This window comes from Apodemus sylvaticus, chromosome 4 (assembly GCF_947179515.1).
Source record: "Apodemus sylvaticus chromosome 4, mApoSyl1.1, whole genome shotgun sequence".
NCBI classification, from domain to species: domain Eukaryota; kingdom Metazoa; phylum Chordata; class Mammalia; order Rodentia; family Muridae; genus Apodemus; species Apodemus sylvaticus.
In genome coordinates, this window is record NC_067475.1 from 10,313,060 (window position 1) to 10,333,834 (window position 20,775).

Sequence of the window (20,775 nt, forward strand, 5' to 3'; positions counted from 1 at the left end):
CATGTGGTGTTTTGAATGTCATTGGCTCAGGGAGTGGCACTAGTAGGAGGTGTGGCATTGTTGGAGTAGGTATGTTCTTATTGGAGGAAGTATGTCACTGCAGAGATGGGTTTTGAGAACCTCCAGCAAGGATTATGGAAGACATTGATTCTGAGGATAATTTGAACTGGGCAGACCTAGCCCAAGAGGTTTCAGTGGAGAAAAATTTCAGTATGTGGCCTAGAAACTGTTTTTGTGGTACTTTGGTAAAGAATGTAGCTGTATTTTGCCCTTGTCTGAAGAGTCTACCTGCACCTAAGATAAAGAGATTTATATTAATTGCACTGACAAAAGAAGTATCAAAAAAGCCCAACAGAGACTTTGTTGTCTGGTTTAGTCTTATGAAGAGCATGTTGATTAAGCATAGAAATCTTTTTATTTTGTTAACTTTCTTTTATTGGGTATTTTCTTTATTTGCATTTCAAATGTTATCCCTTTTCCCAGTTTCCACACACCGGAAACCTCCTATCCCATCCCCTCTCCACCTGCTTCTATGAGGGTGTTCCCCCACTGACCCACCCAATCCTGCCTCTGAGCCCTCACATTCCCCTACACTGGGGTATTGAGCCTTCACAAGACTAAGGGCCTCTTCTCCCATCAATGCCCAACAAGGCCATCCTTTGCTACATATGAGACTGCAGTCATGGGTCCCTTTATGTATACACTTTGGTTGATGGTTTAGTCCCTGGGAGTTGTGGGGTGGTCTGGTTGGTTGATATTGTTTTTCTTCCTATGGGGCTGCAAAGTCCTTCAGCTCCTGGGGTCCTTTCTCTAACTCCTCCATTGGGGACCCTGTGCTCATTTCAATGGGTGGCTGCCAGCATCTGCTTCTCTATTTGTCAGACTCTGGGAGAGCCTCTCAGGAGACAACTATATCAGGCTCCTGTCTGCTTGTACTTCCTGGCATCCATAATAGTGTCTCCCTTTGATGTCTGTCCATCGGATGAATCCCCAGGTGGGGTTGTCTCCGGATGGCTTTTCCTTCAGTCTTGGCTCCATACTTTGACACCATATTTCCTCCTGTAAGTGAGTATTTTGTTTCCCCTTCTAAGAAGGACTGAAGCACTCACACTTTTGTTTTCCTCTTCTTGAGCTTCATGGGGGTCTGTGAATTGTATCTTGGGTATTCTGAGCTTTTGGGCTAATATCCACTTATCAGCGAGAGCATATCATGTGTGTTCTTTTGTGACTGAGTTTCCTCACTCAGGATGATATTTTCTAGTTCCATCCATTTGCCTAAGAATTTCATGAATTCATTATTTTTAATACCTGAGTAGTACTCCATTGTGTAAATGTACCACATTTTCTCTATCCATATCTCTGTTGAAGAACATCTGGGCTCTTTCCAGCTTCTAGTTATTATAAATGAGGCTGCTAGGAACATAGTGGAGCATGTGTCCTTGTTATATGTTGGAGCATCTTTTGGGTATATGCCCAGGAGTGGTATGGCTGAATCCTCACGTAATAATATGTCTAATTTTCTGAGGAACAGCCAGACTGATTTCTGGAGTGGTTGTATCAGCTTGCAATCCCACCAGCAGTGGAGGAGTGTTTCTCTTTCTTCACATCCTTGCCAGCATCTATAGTCACCTGAGTTTTTTAATCTTAGCCTTTCTGACTGGTGAGAGGTGGAATCTTAGAGTTGTTTTGATTTGCATTTCCCTGAGAACTATGGCTGTTGAACATTTCATTAGGTACTTCTCAGCCGTTCAAGTTTTCTCAGGTGAAAATTATCTGTTTAGCTCTGTACCCCACTTTTTAGTAGGGTTATTTGATTCTCTGGAGTCTTAACTTCTTGAGTTCTTTGTATATATTGGATATTAGCCCTCTATTGGATGTAGGATTGGTAAAGATCTTTCTCAGTTGCTGTTTTGTCCTATTGACAGTGTCCTTTGCCTTCCAGAAGGTTAACAATTTTGTGAGGTTCCATTTGTCTATTGCTGATCTTAGAGTGTAAGTCATTGATGTTCTATTCAGGAAATTTACTCCTGTGCCCATGTGTTTGAAGATGATCTTCCCCACTTTCTTTTCTTTGAGTTTCACTGTATCTGGTTTTATGTGGAGGTTCTTGATCCACTTTGACTTGAGATTTGTCAAGGAGATAAGAATGGATCAATTTGCATTTTTCTGCATGCTAACCACCAATTGAGCCAGCACCATTTGTTGAAAATGCTGTCTTTTTTTTCTTCTGGATGACTTTATTTCCTTTGTCAAAGACCAAGTGACCATAGGTGTGTTGGTTCATTTCTGGGTCTTCTCTTTTTTATTTTTTATTTTATTTTTATTGAAAAGGGGAGTAAAAATACTTTATGATAAAATTAAAGACTTACATGGAAAATCTTATCTTTTTTATCTTCAGATAAAATAGAAGAAATACATAGAAAAACACATTAAAATTGACAATTTTCATGGAAAATTTAAAAGTAAAGTGATGGACATGTAAAACATTGCTAAATTAATTGAAATATGAAATAGATCTTCACTTCTAGAAGAACCAGACAGACAACACCAGGTACACAGAGATATCCCAAGTTTAACATTGCTCAGGACACAGCCCGCCAGGCTTCTGCCTGTGCCCAAGACCTGGGCAGCTCTGTGGGTCATCTGTGTGCCAGCCCTGTTGAGAGATGTTTGCCCTGCAGAGTGATCTGTACTTGGAAAGGGTCCCTGGAGCCTCCACCATCTTAGCTCCTGGATGGACCAGAAAGGCAACACCAGGTACACAGAGCCAACCTGAGTATAATATTGTTTGGGGCAAGGCACACAAAGGCTCCAACTGCACCCACGAATAGGGAAGCCCATTAGCAATCTGTGCCAGGGGAAACTCAATCATCCAGAGGTGCAGAAATAGCCTTACAGGCTCCCAGGAGGTTCAAGCACCAGCCAGTGACAATAGACCAAATAATGCCAGAGATAACCAGATGGCAAAAGGCAAACATAGGAAATTACTAACAGGAAGTCCTGGATACCCCAAATTACCCAAAAAAACCCAAGATTTGGATATAAAATCACATATCCTGCTGCTATTAGAGGATTACAAGAAGGACACAAATAAATCTCTTAAAGAAATACAGGAAAACTTGAATCAAAAGGTAGAAGCCATTACAAAGAAAACACAAAAATCACTTAAAGAAACTCAGGAGAATATTGGTCAACAGATAGATGCCAATAAAGAGGAAATGCAAAAATCACTTTAAAAAATACAGGAGAACTTGTGTCAAGAGGCAGAAGCCAATAAAGAGGAAACACAAAAATCTCTTAAAGAATTACAGGAAAACACAAACAAGCAAGTGAAGGAACTGAGCAAAACCATCCAGGATCTAAAAACAGAAGTAGAAACAACTACGAAATCAAAAAGGGAGACTACTTTGGAGATAGAAAATCTTGGGATGAAATCAGGATCATAGATTCAAATATCAACAAATACAAGAGATAGAAGAAAGAATCCCAGATGCTGACCATACCATAGAAAGCAGTGACTCAGCCATCAAAGAAAATGCAAAATGCAAAGAGCTTGTACCCAAAACATCCAGGAAATCCAGGACACAATGAAAAGACCAAACCTAAGGATTATTGGTATAGATGAGAGTGAGGATTTACAACTTAAGGGCCAGCAAATATCTTCAACAAAATTATGGAAGAAAATTTCCCTAACCTAAAGAGAGAGATGCCCATGAACATACAAGAAGCCTTCAGAACACCAAAAAGACTGGACCAGAACAGAAATACCTCCTATCACATAATAATGTAAACCCCAAATGTACTAAACAAAGAAAGACTATTAAAGGCAGTAAAATAAAAAGACAAAGTAACATAAAGGAAGACCTATCAGAATCACACCAGACTTCTCACCAGAGACCATGAAAGCTAGAAGATCCTGGGGAGATCTCATGCAGACTCTAAGAGAAAACAAATGGCAGCCAAGACCTCTATGCAGGGGAAAATTTCCTGAAAAAAAACACCAATAGCTTATGCTCTAAGATCAAGAATTGACAAATGGAACCTCATAAAATTACTTAACTTCTGTAAGGCAAAGGACATTGTCAAAAGAACAAAATGGCAACCAACAAATTTGGAAAAGATTGTTACCAACCCTACATCAGACAGAGGGCTTATATCCAAGATATACAAAGAACTCAAGAAGGCAGACTCCAGAGAGCCAAATAACCCCATTAAAAAGGGGATACAGAGCTAAACAAAGAATTTTCACCTGAGAAATATTGAATGGCTGAGAAGCACCTAAAGAAACGTTGAACATCCTTAGTTATCAGGGAAATGCAAATAAAAAACAGCCATGACATTTCACCTCACACCCCTCAAAATAGCTAAGATGTAAAACTCAGGAGAAAACTGGTGCTGGAGAGGATGTGGAGAAAGAGGAACACTCCTCCAGTACTGGCGGGGTTGCAAGCTGGTACAACCACTCTGGAAATCAGTTTGGCTGTTCCTCAGAAAACCTGGCATGGCACTTCCAGAGAACCCTGCTATACCACTCCTGGGCATATACCCAGAGTATTTCCAAGCATTCAATGAGGACACATGCTCCACTATACTCATAGCAGCCGTATTTATAATAGCCAGAGGCTGGAAAGAACCCAGATGTCCCTCAATGGAGGAATGGATACAGAAAACGTGGTATAATTACACAATGGAATACTACTCAGCAATGAAAAACAATGAATTCATGAAATTCTTAGGCAGATGATTGGAACTGGAAAATAACATCTTAAGTGAGGTAACACAATCACAAAAGAACACAAATGGAATGCAGTCACTGATAAGTGGATATTAGCCCAGAAGCTCTGAATACCCAAGACACAATTACCATATCAAATGATTCCCAAGAAGAAGAAAGGAGAGGGCCCTGGTCCTGGAAAGGCTTGATGCAGCAATGTAGGGGATTACCAGGACAGAGAAGTGGGAGGGGATTGATTGGGGAAAAGGCAGAGGGAAGTGGGCTTATGAGATTTACAGGGAGGGGAGAACCAGGAAAGAGGAAGTCATTTGAAATGTAAACAAAGAATATAGAAAATATAAAAAAGATATTTTGAAAAAAAGAAATATGAAATAGAACCATTTTATGATAGAATTGAAGATTTACATGGACAATATTTCTGATAAAATTTTAGAAAAATATAGAAAAGCATGTGAGAATTGAAGATTATCATAGAAAATTTTATATAGATATAATAATGGTAGGCATAAAATTATTCCTAAGTTGATTGAGGTGGCACTATAAACATTTTCTGATAAATTTGAAGATTTACATGGAAAATATTTCTGATAAAATTGAAGAAATATATAAAAATGTAAAAATTAAAGATTATCATGAAAATTATACAGATAAAATGATAGGCATAAGAATAATTCTAAGTTGATTGAAGGTAAAATTATAAACATTTTCAGATAAAATTGAAGATTTATATGGAAAATATCTCTGGTAAAATTCAAGAAATATATAGACAAACATGTTGAAATTGACTATTTCATGAAAAAATTTACATATAAAATGGCAGATATAAAAACTTTCTAAATTAATTGAAGGTTGAATTAGAAATATTTGTGATAAAATCAAAGATTTACATTGAAAGCATTTCTGATAAAATAGAGGAAATATACAGAAAGACATAAAAATGAAGATTATCATGAAAAATAATGCAGATAAAATGATAGACATAAAAAAATTACCAAATTAATTAATAGAGGAATTATAAACATTTTTGATAAAACTGAAGATTTACATGAGAAATATTTCTGTTAGTCTTACGTCTTTTTATTGGGAAGTAGAGTCCATTGTTAAGGGATATTAAGGAATAGTGATTGTTGCTTCCTGTTAATTTCAATGTTATTTTTATGTTTGTGTGGGTATCTTCTTTTGGGTTTGTTGGAAGAATACTTTCTTGCTTTTTCTAAGGTGCAGTTTCCTTCCTTGTGTTGGCATTTTCCATCTATTATCATTTGTAGGGCTGGATTTGTGGACAGATATTGTGTAAATTTAGTTTTATCATGGAATATCTTGGTTTCTCCATCTATGATGATTGAGAGCTTTGCTGGGTATAGTAGCCTGCACTGGCATTTGCATTCTCTTAGGGTCTGTATGAGGTCGGCCCAGAATCTTTTAGCTTTCATGGTCTCTGGTGAGAAGTCTGGTGTAATTCTGATAGGTCTGCCTTTATGTTACTTGTCCTTTTTCCTTTACTGTGTTTAATATTCTTTCTTAGTTTAGTGAATTTGGCGTTTTGATTAGTATGTGCCAGGAGGAGTTTCTGTTCTGGTCCAGTCTGTTTGGAGTTCTGAAGGCTTCTTGTATGTTCATGGGCATCTCTTTCTCTAGATTAGGGAAGTTTACTTCTATAATTTTGTTGAAGATATTTACTGGCCCTTTAAGTTGGAAATCTTTGCTCTCGGCTATACCTATAATCTTTAGGTTTGGTCTTCTAATTGTGTCCTGGAGTTCCTGGATGTTTTGGGTTACCAGCTTTATGCAATTTGCATTTTCTTTGACTGTTTAATCAATGTTTTCTATGGTATCTTCAGTACCTGAGGTTCTTTCTTCTATCTCTTGTATTTGTTGTTGATGCTTGCATCCATGACTCCTGAATTCTTTCCAAGGTTTTCTATATCCAGAGATGTCTCACTTTGCGATTTCTTTATAGTTTCTGCTTCCACTTTTAGATCCTGGATGGTTTTGTTCAGTTCCTTCTCTTGATTGTTTGTGTTTTCCTCTAATTCTTTAACGGATTTTTGTGTTTCTTCTTTAAGGACTTTTGCCTGTTGACCTATGATCTCCTGTATTTCTTTAAGGGATTTTTATGTTTGCTCTTTAAGGACTTTTACCTGTTGACCGATGTTCTCCTGTATTTCTTTAAGGGAGTTATTTAAGTCTTTCTTGAAGCCCTCTATCAGCATCATGAGATTCGATTTTAAATCCAACCCTTGCTTTACCTGTGTGTAGGGTTATCCAGGACTTGCTGTAGTGGGAGAACTGGATTCTGATGTTGCCATGTGGCCTTGGTTTCTGTTGGTAGGTTTCTTGTGCTTGCTTTTTGCCATCTCTGGTGCTAGTTGGTATTGTTGTCTCTTGCTGGAGTTTGTCCTCTAGTGGGCCTGTAAGCCTGTGTCCTTACTCCTCTGAGCTCGGAAGCAAAAGCACCGCTGGGAGATCACTCTCTCCTGGCAGTCTATGCATAGAGGGCTGTGGAGTTTCCCAGCTCCCTGGTACAAATAGCTACAGGAAAATGTCTGTCCCAGCTGCTCACCTGATCTTAGGCCCTGTGTGCTCCTAGCTGTTCCCCTCCAGAGAAAAGGTGGAGATCTCACCTCTGTACTCAGAAGTGAAAGTGCTGCTGGAAGATCACTCTCTCCAGGTGGCCTATGCACAGAAGGCTGTGGAGTCTCCTGGCTACCTGGTGCAAATGGCCCATTTCTGGGTCTTCAATTCTATTGATCTTGCCTGTCTCTATACCAATACCTTGCAGTCTTTTTTTTTCCCCACTTTGCTCTCTAATTCAGCTTTAGGTCAGGGATGGTGATTCCCCCAGAAGTTCTTTTATTGTTAAGAACAGTTGCTATCCAGGAGTTTTTGTTATTTCAAATAAATATGCAAATCGCTCTTTCTAACTCTTTGAAGAATTGAGCTGGAATTTTGATGGGGATTGAATGGCTCAAGTAATAATAAAGGGGCAGCAGGAAGTGTAATGGTGCTGAATCCAGTGTTCAAGGAGATAGAAAAAGAGATTAAGAGAGTAGTGAGCTAAGGGCAAGATGTCACCCTGCTAAACTTATTGTTTATGGTTGCAGTTGAAGAAGAACTAGTCTGGCCTTTTCATCTGGAATGAACTACAATCCAGAAACAGAGGGAACACTTGTGATCCAGATCTTGAGGCTGGAAGACATAGGCTTTTTATTCAGATTTTGAGGAAGTGTAGCCATGAAAAGCTTAGGCCTGGACATGGTGGTGCACACATTTAATCCAGGAGACAAAAGTAAGCAGATCACTGAGTTCAAAACCAGCCTGGGATATGAGCAGGTTCTAGGTGAAGAGAAGCTTGAGTCCAGGCATGATGATGCATACCCTTAATCTTAGCATTCAAGAGACAGAACCATTCAAATCTCTAAGTTCAAGGTCAATCTACACAGCAAGCTTCATGACATCCCAGCTTAGGGAGCAAGGGAGTTGGGAAGCAGAAAGCTGCTAATTGAACAAGGGGCACCCTATTCCAGCCCCAAAAGAAACAGAAACTGGCACCTTTGGCCACACAGTTTTGGCTGTAAAGAATTGAAAGGACTACTAACATATCTGATCCTAGTTTGCTGGAGCTAAGATATTAGCAGTGATTAAGAAGAGACCAGCATTACTGAGGTGAAATCTTCTGGGAAGTGTTTTCTGAAAGCACAAAGAAGCTATGATACAGAGATAGCCAAGGTGGTACCTTGTGCTTCAGCTGTACTTGGAAGTGTGAAAGAATTACAGAGGTGGTTTTGAAGGTATGAGGGTGTCATGAAGAGCAGCTGAGGCTTGGCACTATGAGAGGCCAGGGAAGGCCATTGGTAAAGGTGCAGCCTTAGCTGCAGTTGACTATCCAGGACTGAAGAGGTTATGCAAAGAAGCTGAGGATTTACACCATGAAGAGAGCCTATGAGAGGGAACTGGTGATACCTAATTGTAGCAGGAGATTCCAGAGTACTGTAGATGCTAGTACCATGCAATGACTGCCAAGAACAGCAGCAGCAATGGTGTGGTGCCAATCAGAACCTAGAGTGTTATAGACGGCAGTGCTGAAGAAGTAACACCTCCCCTTGGATGAGCCTAGAAGATGATGTATAGATCCCAGACATTGGCACAAGAAGCTGTAATATTGAAGTTGCCTTGGAGACTACAAGATGTTATATATGCCAGAGCCATGGATACCTGCCTAGGAAAGTTGCAAACAGGGAATGCAAACAGCCCAGGAGAAAGAAGTTTGTTGCAGTCAACAAAGATGAAAGGAGTTGGAGATCTGAAGAGTGCTTTGACTTCAGACATGAAGTTACAGAATTTGGAGTTTGCCCAGCTGATTTCCTGTCTTGCTTTGGTCCAGTATTTCCTCACTATGGAATTTGGGAATGGTAATATATATCCTGTGATGTTGAAGGTTTGTGATCTGCTGTTTGATTTTGATTTTATAGGGGATTACATTTAAGTGATTGCATGAATCTCTGAAGAGACTTTGAACTTTGAGCTTTAATATTATCAGGACTGTGATAGACTATGGGACTTTTGAAGTTAGACAAATTATGCTATGACTAGGTATGGCCTCCATAAATTCATATGTTTGAAGAAGCCTATGGAGACCTGGGAGTGGAATGTGGAAGTTTGAATATGATTGATTCAGGTATGACACTATTAGGAGGTATGGCAGTCAACTGCAACTGAGGCTGCACCTTCACCAATGTCCTTCCTGGGCCTCTCACAGTGCCAAGCCTCAGCTGCCTTCCATGACCCTTTCACACCTTCCAAACCAGTCACAGAACAAACCCTTTCAAACCTTCCAAAACAATCCTTCTCTTCACAGCAAAGTAAACCCCAACTAAGACACAGAATCTAGTCATATCATTCAAAGGATTATAAAGTCCAAACCACAAGATAGATAAATACTTTCTTTCAATAAGGGGGGATGGGAATGTCTAATTTTAATATATTTGTTCTGCAGTTATACTGGCCATTAAACAGAGTAATCAAATTTAATTGCAAAAAACAGCATTGTGGACTATTATCTTGCTAGAATAGCAAGTTTTACAAGGTCAGTCAATTGAAGGGTAGTACTTAATGTCTAGGAGAAAAAGGAAGTAGGTATAACCTATGTAAACTAGGGCCTTCATGTTGAAAGCACTTTTGCTTTTTGGTCTCTCAAGCATACTGAGTCCAAACTTTATATATGATGATAATGATCACAATTCTATTTTACTATTTATCTTCAAACAATAGAAAAATATTGCTTGGTGCTAAATAAATAATCACTCGTGTTTTTCCGAGTGTAATGAACAATCTTTATAGCCCTAACTTCTCTCTGTTATTTGCTCACTTACACTTTCACCCATAACAATGCACTGTTGCACACTAAAACCAGCTTGAGTATGGTGGCAGGTAGATGTGACATGGGTGCTTGTGTGTGTAGAGGACAGAGGACCTCTTCAGATGTCACTTCTTAGGGCCTTCTGGCACCTCAGCAGTTTGTTATGATCCCAAATTTTTCTGTCTTTCTTTCTTTCTTTCTTTCTTTCTTTCTTTCTTTCTTTCTTTCTTTCTTTCTTTCTTTCTTTCTTTCTTTCTGTCTGTCTGTCTGTCTTTCTTTCTGTCTTTCTTTCTGTCTGTCTGTCTGTCTTTCTTTCTTTCTTTCTTTCTTTCTTTCTGTCTGTCTGTCTGTCTGTCTGTCTGTCTTTCTTTTTTTTTCAGAGTTTGTGGAAGTCAATCCTCCTTCCTCATACATATATAAAATACTCACTGAGTCTCCTCTGCTTTTATGCATTCAAGCATCTTTCTTCATAAAATGTTTAAATCCTAGGTATACAACTTTTATGAATGGGTAATTATAGTTGTCACAAGTTGAAATGTGTCTTCTTCAGTGTGTATGCTCTATGGACTCCATAAGCTTTATGTACTTTCCTCCTTGAGGCCTTCTTTTGATAAAAGTCTTCCAACACATCATGAGTCTTTGAATAAAAGTCTTCTTAACATCACAAGGTCCCAGCTTAATATGTCCCGCCCCCTAATCTCTCACTCAAATAAGAACTCTATTATAACTTTTTACAAAAAAATCAATTCTTTTCTCTTTTAATTATTTTATTTATTTAGGAGCCAGCAGTTGCCACTGCTCCCAGTGCCCCCTCCCACAGTTCCCCATCCCATTGTTCCTCTCCCTTGCCTCTGAGAGGGCGTTCCCTCTACCAGGCATCCCTTTCCCTCAGGCCTCAATTTTCTTAACTTGAGGGTTAGGCCCATCTTCTACCACTGAGACAAGAACAGGCAGTCCTCTGCTATCTATGTCCTGGGGGCCTGAGATCAACCTGTGTATGCTGCTCAGTCTCTGAGAGCTTCCAGTGGTCTGTGTTTATTGAGGTTGTTGGTCTTCCTATGAGATTGCCCTAACCTTCAGCTTCTTCAATCCTTCCCCTAATTCAGCCATATGGCTCCTGACTTTAATCCAATGGTTGGGTGTAAGCAACTGCTAATGTCTCAGTCAGCTGCTGGTGGGGCCTTTTCAAGCTCAGTCATGCCAGGATTCTGTCTGTAAGCACACCAGAGCATCAGTAATTGTGTCAGGGCCTTGTACCCAGCCCCAACCCCCATGAGATAAATCTCCAGATGTTCCTGAATTGAAGCATGGATGCAAGAATGTGGTTCATTTACACAACGGAATACTATTCAGTTATTAAAAATGAGGAGATCATGAATTTTTCAGACAAGTAGATAGAACTAGAAAATACCATCCTGAGGGAGGTAACCCAGACTCTAAAGGACCTAAAAAGTACAGAATACATAGGCTACCACCCACAGACCATAAAAAGATTAACAAGAAGGAAGGCCCAACTGAGCATGCTTCAACCTCACTCAGAGAGGAAAACAAAGTAATCATGGGAGGCAGAGGAAGGAAGGGAGAGAAGAGGGGAAGGCAAAACCCGAACAGGATCAGGTATGGCAGTGGGGAACAGGAAAGAAGTCCAAAGGCCCAGGAGAATGAATAGAAATATGCAGCCTCTAGGGGTGGGAGGTGGGGAGACCCTCTAGAAAGTACCAGAAACTGGGGAGATGAGAGACTCTCAGGACTCAATGGTGATGACCTTGGCAGAAATGCCCAATAGTGGGGAGAGGGAACTCAAAGAGTCTGCCTCCAGCAGATAGACAGGGCCACAAATGGAGGAATGGGGTTACCAACCCAAAGTCAAAATTTCTGACTTATAATTGTTCCTGTCTAAAAAAACTACAGAGTAAGCAATGAAGAGACTGAAGGAAAAGTACTACAGTGACCATCCTAGTTATTATACCTTTTAATAAACAACCATCCCCAGGGGCCACAAAAATGTAGTTTTGAATCTAGGGTTCTAAACTTTTAAACCTCTGAAAAAATTATGGTGAAATTACACATCTCACATCATATATTATAGAAAGCAGGAAGAAAATGCAGAAAGAAAAGCAGTTTATAGCATAGCAAACTTCCTAGCATTCATGACATTCATACTGGTTCATACAACTTGATAAGAAGTATATATGTATTTTAGATGCACAAAGCTATATGTGAGAATCCTAGCTAAAAATAGATATTTATGTATATGCCTGCCCTCCAACCATGAAATTGTGATTAACACTTGCTACATATTGGACCAATTAGTAATTGATGTAGCCATAATTAATAGGAACCTATTCAGAATTTGGTATAAAGTCTCAAACTTAGAGATATTGCACAACTAAATGTAAGTTGTGTCTGATATTTGGGCACAACACATGAATTTTTCAGATTTGATATGTCTAAAAACTCAGCATCACTCAAATATCAAATAAAACAATTGAAAATATTGCTAGATACAAATTGTGTGACCAGATGTTGAATAAGTTTTCACAAACCACCATATATTAATGTATATAAGTGGTATGTTTATATTTATACTTTTAAAATAATAAATATTACATATATATAATTAAACTCAGCACAGTACATTTTATAGATTTGAAAGTAATAATTTAAATCTGCATCTTCTAACAAATATTTTAAAAGTTTATTGAAATCAATTTTAGTCACACAGAATACCACATAGAATTTATATTTTATCAATAAAAGATAAGCTTTAATGAAAGGTGAGGACTATACTTTTCAGTGACAGTAAGAATACATATTTAGACTTTAGTTTAGGGATTATGCTACTTCTGTAAAATTACAGTTTTAAGCTCTTCAGAATCCATGACTTCACAAGCCCTGGGTAGTTGGCAAGGCTTTTAGTATCAGCTATGATTTATTCCCATTGGCCAGAAGTCTAATTAAAAAGCTGTTGGTTACATCAAGATGTACATACCACTACTGCACCCTTGGGGTTATTGTGCATTGCTGATAATTGTAATTAATAGACATCATAGCTGTATAGCACTGTAATTGTTTCTTTCCTTTAAATGCTTTCAGGGTACATCTCAGTTGCTGAAGATGTCATGCATAGCAAACACAGGAGGCAATGGTGTCCCAAGTTGGATTTGGGATTAAAGCCTCTGACCTGAGATTTAGCTTCATGGTAACAGAAATTGCTCTGAAACCTTTTAAAGGAAAGAAACAACAGTCCTATGCAGCTATGCATAACATAATACTATCCACTAATTATATTACCTTCTTTTCTTGGTATTATTTTTTGGATATGTCTGAGCAAATACTAGGATGTCAAGTATTTTGGGTATACTCTAAACAGTGGTATAGTCGGGTCATACGGTAAATCTAATTCTACCTTTTTGAGGCTTTCCTAGACTGAATTCCAGGGGATTTCCATGAGTCTGCAATTCCACCAGCAGAAAATGAGGAGTCACTTTTTCTCATATCTTATGTTTGTTTATTGTTAATATATGTCATTGTGACTGAACTCAGAAAAAAAATCTCAAAGTTGTTTTAGTTTGCAACCCCTTAATTGCTAAAGGTAAGGAATGGTTGTGATATATTTCTTAACAATTATTTATACTTCTTTTGAGAATACTCTGCTCAGATCCCAGGCTTATTTCTTGACTGGGTCATTTTTTTTTTTGTAGTTTAAGTTCTTTACATATTCTTAATATCACTTCTCTCTCTGATGTCTCATCTGCAAAAATCCTCTTCCATTCTGTGGTATCCCTGTTCACTAGACTATTTGTCTCTTATTGGTGCAGAAACTTAAGTTATATACAACTTGTGAGTTGTTAACCCTGATGCAGTACAAATGGAGAGAAAGTCTTTTCTTTTCACTATGTTCTTTGGGGTAAAACCTGTTTTCTTCTAAGAATTTCGATGGTTCAAGTTTCACAGTTTAAGATTTAATCAAAAAGATAGAGCATATATCAGAAAACCCAAGCTCCACATAAGGATATTTATGAAGTCCAGTCCTAAATGTTATATCCATAACATGACTCCTGCTTGTAAGGCTCAGGGATTATTGTGGAGGGTAGTTTGAAAAGATTATAATTTACCAAGGAACAGAGATTCTTCTGTGAATTATATTTCCTAGAAATGTTAGAAGCTACATGCATAAAATCAAAGCAACCGAGTATCTAATTATAACCTGAACAAGAAAGTCACTGAAAAATGTGCCATCATGGGAGGGAGAAGACTCAAGAGGCCTCAGACTTACAAAAGTTACTATAGAGACCTAAAGAATGCAGACAAGGGGAATATCTTTCTCATAGAAGAGAATACCAGTTGGTTATCCAATATCAAATGGTCCGACCTGAAGATATACATATACAAGTAACATTGTATAGTCTGAGAAGTTCATATTTATATATTTAGAAACATACACACTTAAAGAGGAAATGGTCATGGACATAAAAGTGAATAAGAGGCATAAATGTTAGTCTAGATAGATGGAATGGAGAAATGGTAGGGTGAAATACTGTGATTATATGATAGTCTTAGCAAGAAAAAATTTATAGGGACATTTCAAAGCCTGTGAACATTAAAATATTTTTCAATGTAACTCTTCAGGGGACCAGTGGAAAAGATTCATGCATTATTAGTATTTTGGTAGTAAAAATTTCCAAAACTATAAATACCAGATTTAATACTATGAGTATGTGTCAGTCTTTTAATATACATTGCAATATTTACTCTGTAAATGGTGCACAGATATTCTTTTTGAAGTTATAATACAATAGCATTTCTCAATCCAATCTGTATTGATTACATTTATGATTTTTATGAGCCAAGCAGTATTTAACATCCAGGGAATTTTATTAATGATAATTTTATTTTTTGCCTTGTTTCTGGGTGTTTGTATTTTCTTTTTTTTCTGTTTCCTTATTCTTCTCCCATACAATACATCCTATCTGCAGCCTCCCCTTCTTTCCCTCCTCCCAGTTCCTCCCACCCATCTCCCTTTTCTCACCTCCTCTTCTGTTTCCCTTCAGAAAATAACAGGCCTCCCAGACATATCAACAGAAAATGGCCTAATAAGATGTAATAAACCTAGGCAGAGACCCTCATATCAAGGCTGGACAAAGCAACCCAGTAGGAGGAAAGGGGCCCCAAGAACAGGCAAAAGAGTCAGACACTCCCAACTCACATTGTTAGGAGTCCTGAATGCTCAAGCAAAACCACATATATACACCACAGAAGCATGGATTCTCTGTGATTGATGCTTCAGTTTTCATGAGCCCCTATGAGTCCTGCTTAGTATGTCATGTTCTCCTGGTGTCCTGAACAAGGACCTCTCTGGCTCCTACACACACACACACACACACACACACACACACACATACACCAGATGCCTCTACTTAGTTCTGGAGCGCTGCCTAATTGGCTGTGGGTTTCTTCATCTGCTCCTATCAGCTGCTGGAAGAAGCCTCTCTCATGATGATTGGACTAGGCACAGTTGTTATGGGTATAGCAGTACATCATTAGGAATCATTTCATTGTATTTTTGTTGTTCTTTTTTGTCACTGGTGTTTGGTCCTGCCCCAGGTCACTGAGCTATCTAGCTTCTGGTTCCTGGCCATCCTGGCAGTGTTGGGCATGGGCCCCCTCTAATGGCTTGGGCTTCATGTTAGATCAGTCTTTGGTTGGCCACTCCCACAAGCTCTGAGCCAGCATGCACAAAGCTCTTTGGACCCTGGTCAGGTCATCTCCAGGTACCATAGGTGGAGCCTGGTAATCAATTCCAACCTTAAAGTCAGTAGGAAACCAGTCCACAAACTAGATGGTACGATTGGTCTTGATGGTAGCAATGGCAGCATTGACATCTTTGGGAATCACATCACCAAGGTATAGCAGGCAGAAAGCCATGACTTTACCATGGCAAGGGTCACATTTCACCATCTGGTTGCCTGAATCAAATCAGGCATTGGTGATCTCTGCTACTGTAAGGGCTCATCATAGGTTTTCTCAGCAAAGATGACAGGGTCATAAGTGTCCAGAGGGAAGGAGATACAAGGGTAGGGTACTAGGTTGACCTGGAATTCTGTCAGATCAGCATTCAGGACCCCATCAAATCTGAGGAAAGTAGGGATGAAAGACACAATATGGCTAATAAGGTAGTTAATTTTCATGTACGTTGGGTGTTCAACAATGAGGTTTCTACAAAAGATATCATACATTGTCTCATTGTCTACCATGAAGGCACAATCAGAGTGCTCCAGGGTGGTGTGGGTCTTTAGGATGGAATTGTAATGCTCAACCACAGCAGTGGGGATTTACACATTTTACGAGAGATCATTAATCCCTTTTGTACTCATATTCCTTACTCATTTATAAACTATTACTTTGCATTGCTAGGTTTAAATTAATGTCCCTAAATCCATCAATGTTTATTTTATGTATGATTTTTATAACTTTACATTCTACATGGGTTTAATAGAAGATTTTATAAGTACATAATATTTTTCAGATTTAGTTAATATAATTATTCATGTCTAGCCCAAATTTTCTTGACTTAGTCTGCCAAGAGCAAACAAAAGACAATTATACCTAAATGGTACATAATAAATTAATGATAATTTTGTTAATATTGTGAGATGCCTGCCCAAAATATTTTAACTATTTAAAAAACAGTTTATGTTTATGTACAAATAGTACAAATAGTTATTTTCTTAAAAATTCTAGGAGAATTTGCCTCCTTTAAAAAAAATCTATTAGTCTCAAGAACACAGTGTGAATTATTACACTGCTTGAAAATAAAAGAAAACATATAAAACATAACTCAAATGAATACTTAATCAGAAATACTTTCAATAGATAGATAAAACTCAAAAAAAATGAAATAAAAAGGAAAACACATTTTGAGGAAGTAAAAAAAATATTTGCTCTTATAAACTTTAACATGCCTATAATAGGATTTAGGAATTAAAGTGATAACTCTGGTAATCCAATGACCATAATATTTCTTATGTGCTTTAATTTATAATACATTCAAAACTTTTGAAAAATATACTATCATAGATGTTATTTACTAAGTATATGAAAATATAACAAAAATTTCTGCAAGATCATCGATTCTTACTAAGCATAGAGAGATATGTGATAATTATCTATCCAAAATCAAGTGACTGTAACAGAAGTTTTCTCTGGGGTTATATGAAAGTATAGAATGTAAAGTCTTTGGTTATTTTAAAAACAACAAAGAAAGAGGGCACGGATAAATGAAGGTTCTTTTTGAGTGCGGTAAGGGAAACAATCATTGGAGGACAAGGAAGAAGCCATGTTCAAGGATTGTAGGCCAGAATGTTGGCCTCTGAAAGAACCTGTATTCATTCACATGAAAGTAAAGATTATGGCACAGGCTATGATTTAAAACAAACAAACAAACAACAACAAACCATTAGCTTTTTGCCACTAATAGTATTAGAGTTTACCCTCAAATTTTAGAAACTGTTAAGCAACATTGACATTATCAAAATTACAATTACAATTGAGATATTACAATTATAATTGAGAAATTTCACAGACAGAAATTAGGATGCATAAAGTAGAAGTGATTAATTCCCAATATCTACAAACACAAGCTGTTTGAAAATCTGAAGTTATAGCCAAGAGTGTCTGTATTAGAGAAACAGATAAGTATGTTTAAGATAAAACAAATAGGTCTGCACTCCATCTTTAAATTGGCTTATTTGGGTTGTTGGTATTTAACTTCTTGAGTTCTTCATAAATATTGGATTTAATCCCTCTGTCCATTCTAGGGTTGGTTAACATTTTTTGCCAATCTTTTGGCTGCTGATTGTCCTATTGACAATGTTCTTTGCCTTAACAAAAACTTTGCAGTTTCATGAGGTACCCATTTATCAATTGTTGATTTTACAGCCTGATCCATTGGTATTCTGTTCAGGAAATTGTCTCCTGTACCAATTCCTTCAAGGGTATTTGTCACTTTCTCCTCAATGGGATTTAGTGTACCCAGTTTTATATAGAGGTGCATGATCCATTTAGACTTGAGTTTTATACTGTTTGATAAACATGGATCTACTTTTAGTCTTCTACAAGTAGACAACCAGTTAGTCCAGCACCATTTATTGAAGATGGCTTCATTTGCCAATTACATGGTTTTGGCTTCTTTATCAACAATAAATGTCCATAGGTGTGTGGGTTTATTTCTGGGTCTTCGATTTGATTCCATTTACCAACGTGTCTGTTTCTGTACCAATAGCAGGCAGTTTTTATTACTGTTGCTCTTTAGTAGAACTTGAGGTCAGGGATATCCAGGGTCCTGACATTCTTTTACTATTCAGGATTGTTTTGGCTATCCTGTTTTTTTTCCATAGAAGTTAAGAATTGCTCTTCCGAGCCTACAAAAATTGTGTTGAAATTTTCATGGGTATTGCATTTAATCTGTAGATTACTTTTGGAAGGTGGTCATTTTCACTATGCTAATCCTATCTACCAATGAGCATGGGATATCTTCCCATCTTCTGATATGTCCTTCAATTTCTTCCTTCAGGAACTTGAAGTTATTGTCAGCCAGATCCTTTATTTGCTTGGCTAGAGTTATATCAAGATATTTTATATTTTTGCAGCTATTATAATACGTGTGTTTTCTAATACTTTCTTTCTTGGCCCATTTATCATTTGTATAAAGGAGGGCTACACAATCAAAAAGTGGGGATACAAAGCTCAAAAGAGAATTCTCAACAGAGAACTCTCAAATGACCAGGGAGCACTAAGAAATGTTAGCATCCTTAGTCATCAAGGAAACACAAATCAAAATAACTCCAAGATTCCATCTTACATCCATCAGAATGGCTAAGATGAAAAACTCAAGAGATAGCACATGTTGGCAAGGATATGGATCAAGGACAACCTTCTTCATTGCTGGTGGGGGTACAAAATTGTACTTCCATTTTGGAAATCAACTTGGCATTTTCTTAGGAAAACTTGGAGTAGTTCTACCTTAAAACCCAGCTATACCATTCCTGGGAACATAACCAAAAGATGTTCCAACATCTTACGAAGACACTTGCTGAACTATATTCATAGCAGCTTTATTCATAATAGCCAGAAACCGGAAACAACCTACATATCCTTCAAGTGAAGAATGTATAAAGAAAATGTGTTACTTCTGCACAATGGGATAGTATTCAGCTATTAAAAATGACATCATGGATTTTGCCAACAAATGGATAGAACTTGAGAATATCATCCTGAGTGAGCTAACCCAGTGCTAAAAGGATATGCAAAGTATATACTCACTTATAAGCAGGTATTAGGCATAAAATACAGATGCACAGAAGTTAATAAGAAGGCACAAGTGAACATGATTGAATTTTACTTAGAAGGGGAAAGTAATTAGTTATGAGGCAGATAGAGGGAGGGAACTGGGAAGAAGAGGGTGGGGGAAGAGGATTAGGTGGGTTCAGAATCAGGTGCAGGGAAGGACAGAAGAGATGGCCAGATGCCCATGAAAATGAATGGAAATCTTCAGCTAACTGGGTAAGGTGGTGGGGGGCATCTCCAGGATGAGACAGAGACTTGAAATAAGAGAAGAGTCCAAGAATCAATGGGGGTGAACTTACCTGTGACTCACTACACTGGGTAAATGGAATCTGAAGAGGCCATCTCCTATAGGCATACAAGAACTCCCATGGAGCAATAGAGAGACCAACTCATCCATAAAACTTTCAACACAAAATTTATCTTGTTTTCAAAAAGGGCAAGTACTGGGGAAGGAGCAGAGACTGAGGGAATGGCCAACCAATAACTTGCCCAACTAGAGATCCATCCTGTGTGTAAGCACCAGGCTCTGAGTATTAATGATACTCAGTTATGCTTGCAGACAGGAGCATGATGTCCTCTGAGAGGCTCCGTGCAGCAGCCGACTCAGACAAATACAGACACCCCCAGGCAAACAGTGGATACAGCGTGGGGACTCTTAGTAAGAGTAGGGAGAAGAAATATTACAGGCCATGAGGAGTCTTAGAAAGACTAACAGAATCAACTTACCTGGACCCTTGGGGCTCTCAGAGTCTGAACCACCAACCAAAGAACATACACACAATGGACTAGGCTTTGGGGCACATATGCAGCAGATATGCAGCTTGGTCTTCATGTATGTTCTGAACAGCTGGAGCAGGAGCTATGCCAAAAGTTGTTGCCTAAATGTGGGATATATTCTTTTAGCTAGGCTGCTTTGTCTGGCCTCAGTTGGAAAAGAAACCTAGCCACAGAGATGTGAATTGTGGGAGGTGGGGGGATACACAGGGTCCCCACCCATTCAGAGAAGAAGGGTAGGTGGTTTTGGGGAAGGATTATTATTATGAGAGGGGCTGCCTGCAAGTGAGGGCACTAAGCAGAATGTGAAGTGAATAAGTAAAAATAAAATAATTAAAAAAAAAGATAAATAGATTTTGGTGACTGAAAGCTGTGGAGAAAGACGCTTTAGAAGGGTCATTTGATTCTGGTTTTGTTTAGCAGATTGATTAGCCGTTCTTAGAAGTCAGCCTAGTCTATGATGGTAATATAGACGATGAACAAAATGAGCTATTTTGACGTAGGTTTCTAATAGTTTTGTTGGTTACTATGATTGAGGAATTCATTTTACCTGTTGTCC

General features: G+C 38.2%; 1 pseudogene; it reads right to left on the reverse strand.

Annotated features, from left to right (window-relative positions):
* Positions 1 to 15,788: 15,788 nt before the first annotated feature.
* LOC127682480 (tubulin alpha-1C chain-like) lies at positions 15,789 to 16,423 on the reverse strand (annotated as a pseudogene).
* Positions 16,424 to 20,775: the final 4,352 nt, after the last annotated feature.